The sequence below is a fragment of the Solanum lycopersicum genome, chromosome 10, assembly GCF_036512215.1.
Source record: "Solanum lycopersicum chromosome 10, SLM_r2.1".
NCBI lineage: Eukaryota > Viridiplantae > Streptophyta > Magnoliopsida > Solanales > Solanaceae > Solanum > Solanum lycopersicum.
The window spans coordinates 44,654,616-44,668,913 of record NC_090809.1 but is presented as its reverse complement, the minus strand read 5'-3'; the positions used below and the strand labels follow the sequence as shown (position 1 = coordinate 44,668,913).

General features: G+C 31.4%; 1 long non-coding RNA gene across 4 annotated transcripts; it reads left to right on the top strand.

Moving 5' to 3' along the window:
- Nucleotides 1–2,456: 2,456 nt before the first annotated feature.
- On the top strand, nt 2,457–11,440 carry LOC104649662 (uncharacterized). Of its 4 annotated transcripts, none has more exons than XR_011212081.1 (6): nt 2,457–2,615; nt 5,621–5,688; nt 5,790–5,939; nt 6,908–7,025; nt 7,868–8,068; nt 11,222–11,440. It is a non-coding gene; the product is annotated as an uncharacterized lncRNA (long non-coding RNA). The 4 variants fall into 4 exon arrangements; XR_011212080.1 differs by having other exon boundaries at nt 6,686–7,025; XR_743562.4 differs by lacking the exon at nt 7,868–8,068.
- The last annotated feature ends 2,858 nt before the right edge of the window (nt 11,441–14,298 follow it).

The following is a 14,298-nucleotide window of genomic DNA, read 5'->3' as shown; positions in this document are numbered from 1 at the left end:
TTGGGTACCGCGTGGTTTGGTACTCACCCCTTGCTTCTACAAATTTTTGTAGGTTACGAGCCTGGATCTTTGTGATACCTTCTATTCTCTTCGTTTCCGAGGCATCTTGTGGAGGATTGTGAGGTAGCTGTTTGTCATCTCAGCGAACTTTCCTACTCCAGTTTATGATTTTGTTTTTACTTGAAAGACAACTTCATTTTAGACTTCTATTTTGTTTCAATTCTAATGTTTACATTAGAGGCTTGTGCACGTGACAACCTGGTTTTGGGGATTGAATTAATATGACTTGGTTTCATACTAGAAATTGTTGTTGGATTGTCATTTACTTCCGCACTTTGTTAGATATTTGGTTTTAGGCTGACTTGTCTTGGTGGGATAAGACGAGTGCCATCACACCCATTTTTGGGTCGTGACATAATTAGAGCAAAAAAATGTTAAGTTACACATTAATATAGTCGTAAGTTTTTTTTTCCCTTTGGATAAAAAAATATTTTTAATACATTTTTGATAATCAAATATTAAACAACTATAACTCCCTCAGAAAAATTGACCTTTCTAAAAATAGGATACAATCATTATTAAAGAGATTAATGCATCTTATATATATATAATAAATTTTGAACATACTTAACAAAATTTCTGATTTCGCCCGATCAGACTATTTGGTCAAACATAGAATCAGATCAATGATCCAAAGTACAAACATTTTTTTAAGTAATAAGAAATTATAGATAAGGATCTAAGGACAAAATTACATTTTTCTTCATTTGTTTTTATACGAATTCAATGTCTTGGGATATCTTGTATTTGTCTTATCAAATTAAGGCAATGTGAGTGTATCTGTCGTTCAACTTTAATCTAACCTACATCATGTGCTCATTTATAGAGTTTATGTTACAGGTGTAATTAAGATGACTTTTTAATGGATGAATTATTGATCGTTTAAAGGCTATTTGTGTTGAAATAGATTGGCTAAAATAAAATAAAATGCAGATGATAATAACTCATCCTGCGCTCAATACTCACTAAGCTTTAATTCCTTTATTTTGTTCTTTTATGTTTTTAGTTCTTACCAAAATTATTTTTTTAATTATGACTATATTATATTAAATAAATAAATGTCATTAAAGATAAGATTACTCATGAATTAATTTGAGCTACATATCAATCCAATTCCTATGAGCTGAAATGAGTTGATGAGATAAAATTGAGCTAATAGATGGATAAATTTTGATTTGTCCAAACTTGATTGAATTCGGCGGATTGAATGAATTTGAGCTTTATCTTGACACCCCTAATTTAACATTTTGATTGAGGTTCTTTTGCCTGTGTTTGCAACGATAACGTTGATGAGTTTTAGTCATATACATATCCTTTACTCTGATCTACCTTTAACAACAAATGCACCAACGACAACATTTTGAATATAACAAAAGAGGAATTCTCTTTGTTGGTCATCACTTTCCAGTAAGTTCTTGATAATAAAACAACATTCATCAATATGTAAGTCCAGACAATGAACGTGGAACATCTAAAATGCTAGCGAACATGAAATTGAGATCTACTATATTTTCTTTTTTCATTTTTCCACACACAAACAGTTCAACAATTTATTGTCTTTGGTATTACAATACATACATCTTCACCAAATTTCTTTATAAATTGGTATATCCCATGATCTTTTGTATAGAGATTTAGTTTTAGTATATAATTTTTTGACATTATTTAGGGTCTTTCAATCATTTTAATAGTAACACAACTTAACAATATTTTTTGCCAAACACATAAGCTTTTTATGATCGATTTCATTATCTCTATCCAAACTTGCAACCGTTTATTTGTAAAATTATTTTTTACACTTAAATTTACATATTGTTAATTTTAAGTAAGCTAATCCAAACAATCACTTTGTATGATTTTGAAGCTGAATGATCATACATTAGTTGATCTGCATTTCATCCTACCTGGTCGATCTTTCACCGGTCAGGATTAAGAGAAAATTTATAAAAAGGTAATTACACAAGTAATTTCTTTTCAGTACAATAAATAGTGTAATATTCCAAATGCGATAGGTAATGTGGGAAAACTATTTAATATCTTTCTACTATACAAATTCTTATAGTTGACATTACTTACAAATTTTATGTGTACCATTTTTCTTATTAAAATAAAATCATTTTAAATTTTTTTATTAACTTAATTTAGAAATTTATAATTAAAAGCATGTAAGGTAGATAAGAACTTTTAATAAAAATTATTTGACTTTTAATATTGAATTGTATTATATAAGATGAAATAAAGGTAACATATTATATATATATATATATATATATATATATAAGCCAATAAAAAGTACCAACACAACTCTATAGAGTTGTACCAATATCATCGAATATTGTACTACACTAATGAGCCCTACTTAATGATAAATAAACATGTGTAATACACGTGTCCTGCTTCCTCCTATTTTCAATTATTTTGCTTTAGTTCTTTGATCAGTTTTCATATTTTCCATCATTCTCCCCATTTTCGCTCTTGGGAGAAGGAGAAGAAGCGACCTACAATGGAGGTGTTACATTTTCGTAGAGGGAGAGCAAATTGATGGAAAATTAGAGGTAAGTGATTTTACTCTTGAGTTGGTGATGAAATTTCACATTTGACTAGGAATTTGGAGGTGTTTTTTTCATTCCAAAAGGTAAATTTGTAGGCGTTCCTTTCAGTTTTTGGGTTTAATGATTTTTTGTGAGGAGATATTAATTTCTAATTTAGTAAAGTCAAAATTATCTTTTACTTTTTTTACGTGTTTTTTGGTTTGGGAATTGGAAAGAGTTAACAGGAATCCTATTTCTATGAAATGGGTGCAACAAGAAAGAAAAAGGATGAAGTAAAGCTCAGCAGCCACTCAATTGATTTTGCATATATGTCTACTCATTTACTATTTCGGCTCAACTTTTTAACTGTACATTGTATTAGGAATTAGAATACAAGAAGGATGTGTAAGCAAAATTAGTACTATATGGAAGCCGATAGTCATTTCTGGCGATTTCCCCGCCCCCCCTCGTTTTTCCTCCGCAAATTTGTCTCATTTGACAAGTTTGCATTGTTCTGCATACTACGATGCTACTAAAATTTGGGGGCATTTCTCATTGCCACTTCTCTAAGAGGTCTCAACAGTCAGTTCTGAGATCATTTTACCATTGAATTTTGAGTCTTATATAAGATGCCTGATTTACTTAAGGCTATACTTGAAGTTTCTGCACAATTTATCTCGCTTGTGCCTTGTTAATTCTTCTTTTGGACATGCATATACATTTGTTTGAGCAAAGTGTTTCTAAGCATTAGTTATGCGCTAGAGCATATATTTTGGATGTGTGTACTGGTATGGGGTTTAATATCCTTTGGTCCAAATAGCTCGCATGAATGTATTCTTTTATACTTTTGCTTTGCTTGGTATTATCATAAACAAAATAACCAAATTGGGACAGAGGAGAACATTTTCCAAGTAAACATCTAAAGAGTAGAGAACTAGCTAATACAAATATTGTGCTTGACAGAGTATAACCAAAAGATATCGACTTAAAGATATATATATCATGATAAAACTATCGTCCAAATATAATAATTGGGGGATTTAGAGTTACTGAACCCTTTAATTCATATTGTTGGAGTGCGAATATTAACATAATATGAGCTCTTCCTTGTCATAATCTATTCATTGGGTGCTTCTGCATCTCTTATCTATTCAATAACAATATCTACTATTGGCTGTTGGATATCTGGTCAAAACAAGCCCAAAAGAGGTTTAGTATGGTCGTGTAGTTTCATAAACTTACCAACTGTTAGTCTTTCCTTCGACATGACATACTCTATATTTTAGTCGTGTGTATTAGAGCTAAGATAGATCTCCATTTAAGATGGAATGTCATTTTTAAGCATATCTAAATTTAATGCTTGAACATCGTGATCTAACATAATGAAAAATCTGCTAATTTCACTATTTATAGTTTTATACCTTTATCCTGTATTTCTTTCGAGCAAAAAAACTAATTTTAGGAGAATTGTTGAGTGTAGCTTCTACAATTGTTGAATGTAACTTCTGATGGTTTCTTTTACAGAGTAAAGTTAACTATAAGACTTTCCTCTTGATAATAGAGAGAAAGAAGAAAACAAAAGGAAAGCATATTGAGACCAGACAACATTACCATAAACAGAAAATGCAAAGTGTTTATTGATATTTCTTATACCTATGTTGTTCGGACTCTTTAAAAATGTTGACGTGTGCGTGTCGGATCCTCCAAAAATAGTATATTTTTGAAGGATCCCATGCCAATGCGACAACACTTTTTCAAAGTTCGAGCGACTTAGTCTCATACTACTAACAATGTTTTTTTTTATTTTGAAATTCCCAAAACATTTTGATATATTGAACAACCATTTGATAGGTATATCATCATGATTAAAAGAAAATTCAAAAAGATACTTTCTGTTTCTTCTACTGAATAACCTTGATAAAGTAAATACTATGCACTGTAACTTAATACATATATGTTGAGATCCTCAACTTAAGAATTGCCAACTGTAGTCCTAATGCTATTAATAAGGACCAGTCATTTATTGTACATTTATATTGCAAGAAAAGCTTTGAAGAAACTTTTGATCCATAGTAGTTTTTTGGAGTTACCTCATTAAAATTTTGTGAGAGACAATACTTTCTTGGCAAGTATTATCCAATATACTACATTTTACTTGGATCAATATTAATGTATATTTATAGTGCGCTCAATGTTCACCTTTCTTTTTACGATCTCGATTTTTTGGTGTAAATGTGTATCTTTGTTTATAATAATTTGTAAAGTGAAAAAAAAACGATTCATAGAAGCAGAACTATATTTTGTTTATAACTAAGAGTTGAATAGATGGAATAGATTCATGCTTCCTTTTGAGTAAGTTTGGGATAATTTTGAGAGTACAATCTTCATTCCTTTTTGTACAACTAATAGAGCAGTGTTCATACCCTCTTTAGTATAACTTTTTTACTGCTTTTTGTACAATGAATATAATGGTGTTCGCACTCCTTATGTCTTATTTTAAAAAGAGAGTAATGTATATTTTGATATCTTTATATGTCTCGATAACTGTATGGCGTTTTGAACTGTGATTATGCGTCTTTACATATGATGAATTGTGGCCTTGAAGGAAAAGAAACACTAATATAAAATCAAAGTTATTTAGTCGAAGAAATATTTTACTATGTGGTGTATAATATATATAGAAGTGAAGTATGAAGTATTACTATGAAGAGTAATTTCATTAATCGTGACTCGGCAAATCATTATACGGAACTACTCTTTGGGCTTACAACACAGGAGGTGTGCTTTAAGATAGAATTGTTATATTTTTTATAGTAACATAAAATATGATGTTGAAACTTTACTATTGTAGTTTACACAAATTGATTATTGGCCAGAAAAGTGTAGTTATGAAATAATGATTTAAAATGACTGCTGGGGCGCATTTTTAACATGGAAGGAATTTTCAAGTTCTTTTACTATGTTTTTTGGTAATAAAGAAAGTACATCAAGTTATGTGCTTACCTCTCATGTTGTTATCGCTTCTGCAGGGTCTATCCATTGCCTCAATAATGTTCGCTCCACGGAGACAGCTAAATTTCAAAGAGGCACTGACTGGGTAGGTAAAGCAAATAGTATTGCATAACCATAGCATTTCGGATGCATATGTTTTCTTATTGTAGGTAGCAAAGCTGAAATCTTTCACCTTTCTATATTTAGGTGTCGAATGAACAGTGTACTGGTCTGTCTCATTTACGGAAAAGAAGATCTATGGGTGACACCTATTTGGGATTTACAAGTGAAACGTTAGTTCCTGAAAGCTCCATATAATCATATTAGTCTCACCGCCCCCATGATGAAGTCCCAGAGGTACGCATCTTACTTAGCTACGCATATGCTTTTGACATTCGATCTTGTTCGTAAATGTGCTTTCTCATTGCTACCATCTCTTCACTTTGTGTTCAAACTATGTACACATATGCAAAAAAGTTTAAACATGATATGGGATTACCTCTTTATTAGAGCTTTCAATACTTTGTCCTTAATACACAAAAGCTATTAGGATGTGTCCAATTTTTATTTTGGTGAAGTTGATTCTTTTAACAAGAAGATATCTCTCATTTCGAGTTTGTTTTTGTGCCTTCAGTTTGCTTTGTGAAAGTTTGAAATTGAAATGTTGCAAATTTCTGACTGCATTGGGAGGTAGTGATTGATTTTATGTATAAATAGGAAAGGAAGATCACAAAATTGTGTCCGTTCTCTTCTTAAAACTGCTCTTTCAACAGAAGTGGAAGGCTAAAAATAAAAATATCGCTAATAAAAGGAAAGAGATTCTTTTTGAAAGGAATTAAAAAGTAAAAGTAAATCCTTTTTTTAAAAATAATAAAAAATCGAGAGAGTATTAAAAAATGTACTATATATTAAAAGAAAAGGCATTTTTTTGAGTAAAAAAATAATTAAAAATCTGAAATTCACCATAGCTGCCTACCATCACCACCATACCTATCATTTCCTCAGCCTCACTAATCTCTTCCTCAATTAAGAGTTGTTGATAGTGGAGGAGTACTCATATCATTTGCTATGCCGTATGTTTTATTTTCTTTATAATTTTTCAGTGAAATATTGTGCAAGGATCATGTATGCAGACTATGCAAGCTGACTGTCCCACCTTCATTAGTTGTAGTTACAAGGATGAGATGAAATTGAGAAAAAAGAATTCAAAAAAAAATCAAGCAAATCACCTTTTTATCGATAGTGTTTATACTCTGTATAACATTTTTGATATTTGTAATAGCGTTTAGACATGATACAAATATACTAAATTTGATTTATTGCAGCGTCCTCCTCCCTTTGACCTTACGGGAGAGACAATACCACTATGTTGCCATTTGAATTTAAAAGCTTGGCGTGCTTGAAAGTGAGATAAGAATGAACTTTATACTCATATTAACCAAGGTAATCAATTATTCAATTCTTTGGTAAACTATAAGAAATTACTTTTTAATTTCTTCATCAAAAAGTAACTTTTATGATTACTTTAAAATATTTTTTTTCTTCAAAACAATGCCTAGTCTTATAAAGAAGTATAAGAAGTGTTTCCTAATATAAGGTCAATAAATTCAATTCTTCTACCAATATGAGTGTCACACCACGAGCTACCCCCGAGATGCGGACACGGAACCTAGGACCACAAGTAATCTCAAGCTAACTCTGCTGGCTTGATCATGAGCATACTAAAGATAATAAACTGTTGCGGAAGCTAATCATACTAAAAAATGAAAATATGGGGAATACCCATATTCTATAACTGAGATATTTGAAAACAATGAGTTTAATATAAAAGAATTATTAATTCAATACTAAGCTGAATCTAACTATGTCTGAAAATAACCTCTAAACTAAACTAGAAATACTGGTACAAGCCCCCACCTCTATCTAGCAAAAACAGAAACTAAATGACTAAGGACTGAAATGACACTCATCACTGTTGTCCTCAGAGAATGAGGACTCACCACTAATCTGCTGAATTGGAGATCGGAAATTGATCTATGTGTGATCTGGATGCTGAGAACCTGAACCTACATTATGAGAAGATGTAATGCACTTATTCGTCAGTACTTGAAAGGTACTGAGCATGTAGGATAAAGTAAGCTTAAATAAAACATAAATGAACAAGCACAAAAACAAGTATAATAATCTGAACGTGATGTGCTAATTTCTAAACTAACTTGATGCAATGACAAATTTATAACATGCTGAAACTGAATACTAAATATACTGATAAATGGTCAATGCAGAGAGTCTGACTGAACTGTGGGAGCTACTAATAACCGATAGTAAAACCACATGAGCTAAATGTGGAGTCCGATGTCTACGCCCCATCGAGAGGATCCAATATACCCTGCCAAAGATATAAAGGCATGCTGGTGTGATCACTAAACTGATTTCCCACAGAGGGGACTTACAACCTACTCGGCTAGTAGTTCTGGGACTATTGGGTATGATAAACCCTAGTCCAACTCGGTATTATGATACTCCCAATGAATTCTATAATTAACTGATTATATCTGAATTTCTGTAAATACTGGATAGCTCGAAACTGAACATGCAAACTGAGAATGCAACAATTAATCTGGTAATTATGCATTTATAACTGAGGCATGCATATCTAAAGTGTCTTAAATATATGACCTAGCATGTGTAATTCAAGAACTAAAGAAATACAAAGTTAGGGTTCTGAAATTCATGCGATAATCTGAGTAATAACATGATAATCTGATTTGGAAAATATATTTAATAAATTCATGAAGTTATATCAAAGTTCTAGAAACCCTAGGTTTAATCATGATAAGAGAATCAATAACTAACTGAAACTAAGGACCCAATAGGCGAAAGGAACCCACTAGTGAAATCCCACATGCCTGGTGATGAAATCCACGAAAAAATACTTAAGTTTTGGGGATGTAACTGCTGGAGATTGTGGCGTTCTTGAACTAGGGTTCTTGAGCTTTTTTTCTCCTCTCTTGCTTCTAATTTTCTGTGTTTTGATTTAATGATTTGGCTTGGATATGTTTTAATTATGTTTCTAGGCTTAAACTAACTAAAATCTAATGATTTAGTGTCAAAATGACGTAACTTAGGGTTTAAACGGAGCGGGATAGGTCAAAAAGACCCCTAGGAAGGTTGTTGTCGGGCCTCATGATGGCCAGGACTGATGGTCCATCGTGCACCCGACGCCCCATCGTTGGTTCCATCGTGAGGTCCTATTCGACATGCCTTTACGAAAATGGGCATAACGTTTTACTCGGAGGTCTGATTTTAGCAAGGTCGGTGGCTATCGAAAGATAATTCAATTATATATCCGTGGTTAGGTCATGGGAGACCTAATTCATTTTGTTCTAAGAGATATGATCATTTAAAGTTTACCCATTTGCATTTCCCCTTGACCGGTTGCAAATTTTCCACCTATGGTAAGACCTACGAACCGTAGGTCCACCTACGAACCATGCTGGTCATCCATAGCTCTTGTTAGAGAGTGTTTGAAGGGAGTCTTGATCGACGGTCACTGATTACAGACCGTTTTTGACCATAAGTTAGTCCGTCATCCAAGACTTAACCAATTTTTCTAGGCTAAAATTTTTGGGAGTTTCTAATGCCATCGACGGTTGTGCAAGACGGACCGTGGTTCAGGCTACGGTCCGTCGATGCCACCGTTGGTAGCACCTGCAGATTTTTCTGAAAAACTAATTTTTGGTGTGTTTTGGCTACGGGGTGTTACAATGAGAGAAATGACTTTTCATTTGCACTTTTGCAAATGACTTTTTGTTTTCCCTCCAAAATTGGTTCCCTCACGTTTCCATTTTTCTCTTCGCTTTTCCCATTCACATTTTGCTAAAACCCAACACCTCCTCGCTTCTACATGACCCCTTTTATTATTCTTAGTAGTTTTATTTCATTAGGATATTTGGGTCTTGTCTTGACATCCATCTCAGTTGTTTAGAGACTTTATGGACAGGCATATGTTAGTTCAGTCTTTTCATTTCATTATCCTATGTAGAGACTTGGTTTGTCTTATTGGCTAGTTCACATTTTCTTTATAGCATTTTAAGTATTATATAAATTATCATTGATAAGTTCAGTTTACTGAGTAAGTAAGCCATGCGAAGGGTTCGATTGGGCCAACAATGGTTCTCGGGTGTCAGTCATGCTTAAAGTGTAGGCTCGGAGCATGATACCATCATACTTAGTACATTTGATGTACTAATTATGCATACATGTTTTTACATTGTTTAATAATTTAGAGTGTGATATTTCCTTTCCTCACACTCGTAGCTAGTTGATTTTTCAAGGTTGAAGACGTGGTGAGTCCTCATATTCCGAGGACCATGTAATCCTTACTATGTTAATGTCTTTATTTTTTGGACATTGTACATGGTGTATGAGTTACATCCCGACTGCTTCTTTGATGTATTAGATTGACTTGTCAAAATTATGAGTAGACTTCCACTACTTATATGCATGTGAAGGGGCTTTAGTAGGGCCTGTTGGAGTCATATGCGCCAAGTCATATCTAGGATATTCTTTCGGTCATGAAAAATGTTGATTTATTTTTGTATTAGACCTTATCTTTATTAATAAAACTCTGTTTGTTTCAATTCTTAGTTATCTTTTAAATTATCTTATAGTGACCTAGTCTCTTATTTTTTGATAGATCTCCCATTGTATGTTTAGTGTAGGTGTCAATCAACACCAATTGGGTCATGATAAAAGCAACAATACTCTGATCTACATCAACAAGAATTTGAAGAAAGTAGTTTATCCAATAGAAAGCTTAATATTGAATAAAACATATCATTTAAAATTTTAAATTTAAAATATTTACCTCTAATTATAATTTTTTTAAAAATTTATATTTGAAATTCATCCTCCAAAATTGAGTTGAGTTAAATGAAATAGTCTAGAAATAAATGAAGTGTTCTAGAAATAAATATAAGTAGACTGCAAATATCCTTGCAATGAATATATTCAACTATAAGAATCTTTGTCAAAGATATGACATTATGTCATATTAATAATATTAATGACTAAACTTGCTATTTTCTTCTTCTTTTTTCTATAAATTAAAAACTAAACTTGCTATTTTCTTCTTCTTTTTTCTATAAATTAAAACTTCCATGCTTTCACACAATTCATCATCTATCTGAATAAATACTTCACTGAATGATAATCAGGTCACTCACATTGAAAATAATGGGAAAATGGAGGCCTTTGTTATTATACAGATAGAAGCAATATTAATCAATTTTGAATATTTTTCTCTTTTTAGTATATTTTTACACCGAAAGATTGATTTGACTATTCGTTTGATGTTTTTCTAACATTTTATGAATGATTTTACATCAACTATAGTGTGCTATATATTTAAATTTACAATCTTGTGTGATGATGCTTCTGGACTATCACAAAGGTAATTGGAGACTGGTCCACAAAAATCAGCCTTCGATAACATTTGTGATAGTCCAGATTCGTCAGCACACAAGGTTGTACGCCAACAACCACCCATCTCATTATCATGTCTTGTGGGATGAAAATTATTTTATTGCTATGTGGTTATTTTCTATGACTAACAATTTCCGTTATATATATTTTAGGTGTACTCGTTTTGTCTCCATTATTTCTCTAGACCCAAGCCATCAACGGAGCTTGTTCGAACAAAGGTGAAGGCGCCTTGCGGTTCTCCTATATATTAGTGTGTATGTATGAGTTACAATTTATGATAGAAAGAACACATTCCGAAGAAATTATATTAAAACTCAGTCTCAATGTATTCACATAAATTTTATCCTAAACATGTTTTATTGATGTCTCAAGATTTTGATTTAAAGTGTAGAAAAAATTACTCTAAACCCATCAATTGTGAATAATACCAATATTTTTTTAAAAACTATAAAAAAAAAAGGAGGAAAAACTAGGAAAGATCTAGTACTTTTAATATTATCTTTATAATAGCAAAGACCTTCTTTGCTTTCAATTTTTCAATGTGGTGAAGTATTAAATAATTTGTATAATGATTTGCGTTAAAGCATTGGAGGTTTTATACGAAAAATTAAACAAAAAATGTCACCATTTGTTTTAATAATATTGATATGATGTACAATTTTTTTTTTGAATAGGGGTTCATATAGTTTACTTTCATTATTTCTAAATAATAAATAAGGTTAAATAATTGATCTTACAAACCTCACGGCAATAAATTATTTTTGTCGATGTGCAAATAAAGAATTTTTTATCCTTAAAGTATTGAAAATAATACAAAATTACCCATCATCCACCTATTGGCTCCAAAATGTCATTTTCATCCACCTATTGGCTCCAAAATACCCTTGTCATCCATCTTTGGGTTCAAAATTGACCACTTTTTTTAATTGTTTTAAAATTAAACTCTTTAAATATTTTTTAAAATACTTGGCATTCAACTATTGATTATAATTATAATTTATTTATATAATTTATAAACCAACCCATTACTCACTCATTACTAATTAAACCTCACCAAATTAATAATCCAATAATAATATCAAAATCGTCATAAACACTACTATAACACGATGAAATTATAGATTCCTCAAAATGACATTCAAAATTATTCTAGTCCGAATCGAAGCTCCAATTAATTTAGGTTGAGCCGCTTATTTAGGAGGACACTTTCTTTCAAAATTGAATTAGAAATTTATGATTAAAAGGTAAAGAAGTAATACATCGTGAATTAATTCATGCACTTTTTTAAAATATAATTTTATAAATATTTATGATTTGTTTTAAAACCTTTAATATATTATTTTGAAAAAAAGTTACCTAGTAACATCATATAATTGAGACGTAAGAATAATTAAAATAAACATAGTCAGACTTTTAAGTTTATCAGTGATTTTTATTTAGCCACTTGAATGTATGATAATTTATTTCTATAATTTTTAAAAACACTCAATTGACAGTAGCTTGCATTAATAATGTGACGGATTCATTAATTTAGAGGGATTTGATTAGTATTTGGGTGGGTAGTGGATTGATTTATAAATTATCTAATAAGTTAAATTATAATAAAAAGTTGAGCGTCACATATTTTAAAAAATATTTAAATAGTTTAAATATAAAACCGTTAAATAAGTGGTCAATTTTGAACCGAAAGGTGGATGACAAGGGTATTTTGGACCCAATAGGTGGGTGGGAAGGTAATTTTATACCATTTCCAATACTTTGAGGATATTTTATGCCCTTTTCCAAAAAAAATATAGATAGGAGCAATTTGAAACCATATAATAGTCCTAAATAATAGCAAAAAGAATTATACTTACCAAATTTAACTATTGTGAAGTAATTATGATTTTCTGAGGGAATATTTTCGAAGTATGATGGTTTGTCACACATGAAAAAAAGGTTGACTGATGTGCACATCTACAATTTGAAAGGAAGGACTTCAAATGTTGAAACAAATATATGTTTATTATATATAGTATGATAGGTTTTTCATTCAATTCATCATGAGTTCTAATTTTGTTGACTCAATTGTTCGAATTTGATTGTTTTTGACTCAATTTACATGGTTTTCCATTGATTTCACATAAACACATGAAGTTTCTATTGTTTTTACTATGAACTCTTAAATACATGAATATACGAAGAAGTTATGAATCAATGAATGATGGTTTCATTAAAGTTATGCATTATTTTCTGAAAATAAATATTTTATGATCTAGGTTGTTTTGAGATGAGAATCAATGAAATTGTGAAAAGTTTTCTCTTACTATGGAATTATAATTGATGAATGATTTTCTCACACATGCTTTAAGAATCTACTCTATGATTATTAACACTTGGATTAATAACTTCATTGTGTTTTTCTATGTATGATGATATGTTTATTTTTATGGCTAATTTCCTTGGGACGTTACTTAAAACCGAGATGACATTCATATTGAGGTTCTCCGGTTAGTACAGTTCGGGTCTTCAGTAGCAATCATCTTGTCCGAACTATTTGTCATCGTAGGATTGTCGTGGCATAGTTACAAGATCCACAGAGACTAGAAGGTTAAGGTCTTTGCCTTGGTTAGCAACATTATTTTTTTTCGGTGTGGGAGCAAGACACCAGATTCCACATTATAGCTCACGTGGTCAATGTTGGTTAATAGAAAATATCCTAAAAATGAACTAAAGAGACTTTAAAGTTCTTATGAAGCTTTTCTTATAATTTTACGATGCATTTACCATGTTCATGATTCATGATACTTCTTTAAAGGTTATACTATTCTGTGCTTTAGCCTGCTCATGCATATCATGTTTTTCCCCTTTTCTCCTTTTATGATCATTTTTTATACTTACATGTACTAATTATGCATACTTGTTCCTATATTTTTAATAATTTAGCGAGTGACCCTTCCTCTCCTCTCGCTCATAGATAATTGATCGTTTAAGGTTGAAGACGTGGTGAGTCCTCGTGTTCTAAGGACCATGTAATCTTTACTTAATTTTTCATATATCTTTAATTTTGAGACGTTATACGTGGTGTATGGGTTACGTATCGACCACTTCTATGATGCATTAGAATGACTTGTCCAAACTATGAGTAGACTTGTGAAGTGACTTGTGTTGGGCCTCTCAGCGTCTTATATACCATGTCATATCTAGGGTATTCTTTCGGTCATGACAAATGTTGATTTAGTTATGTATT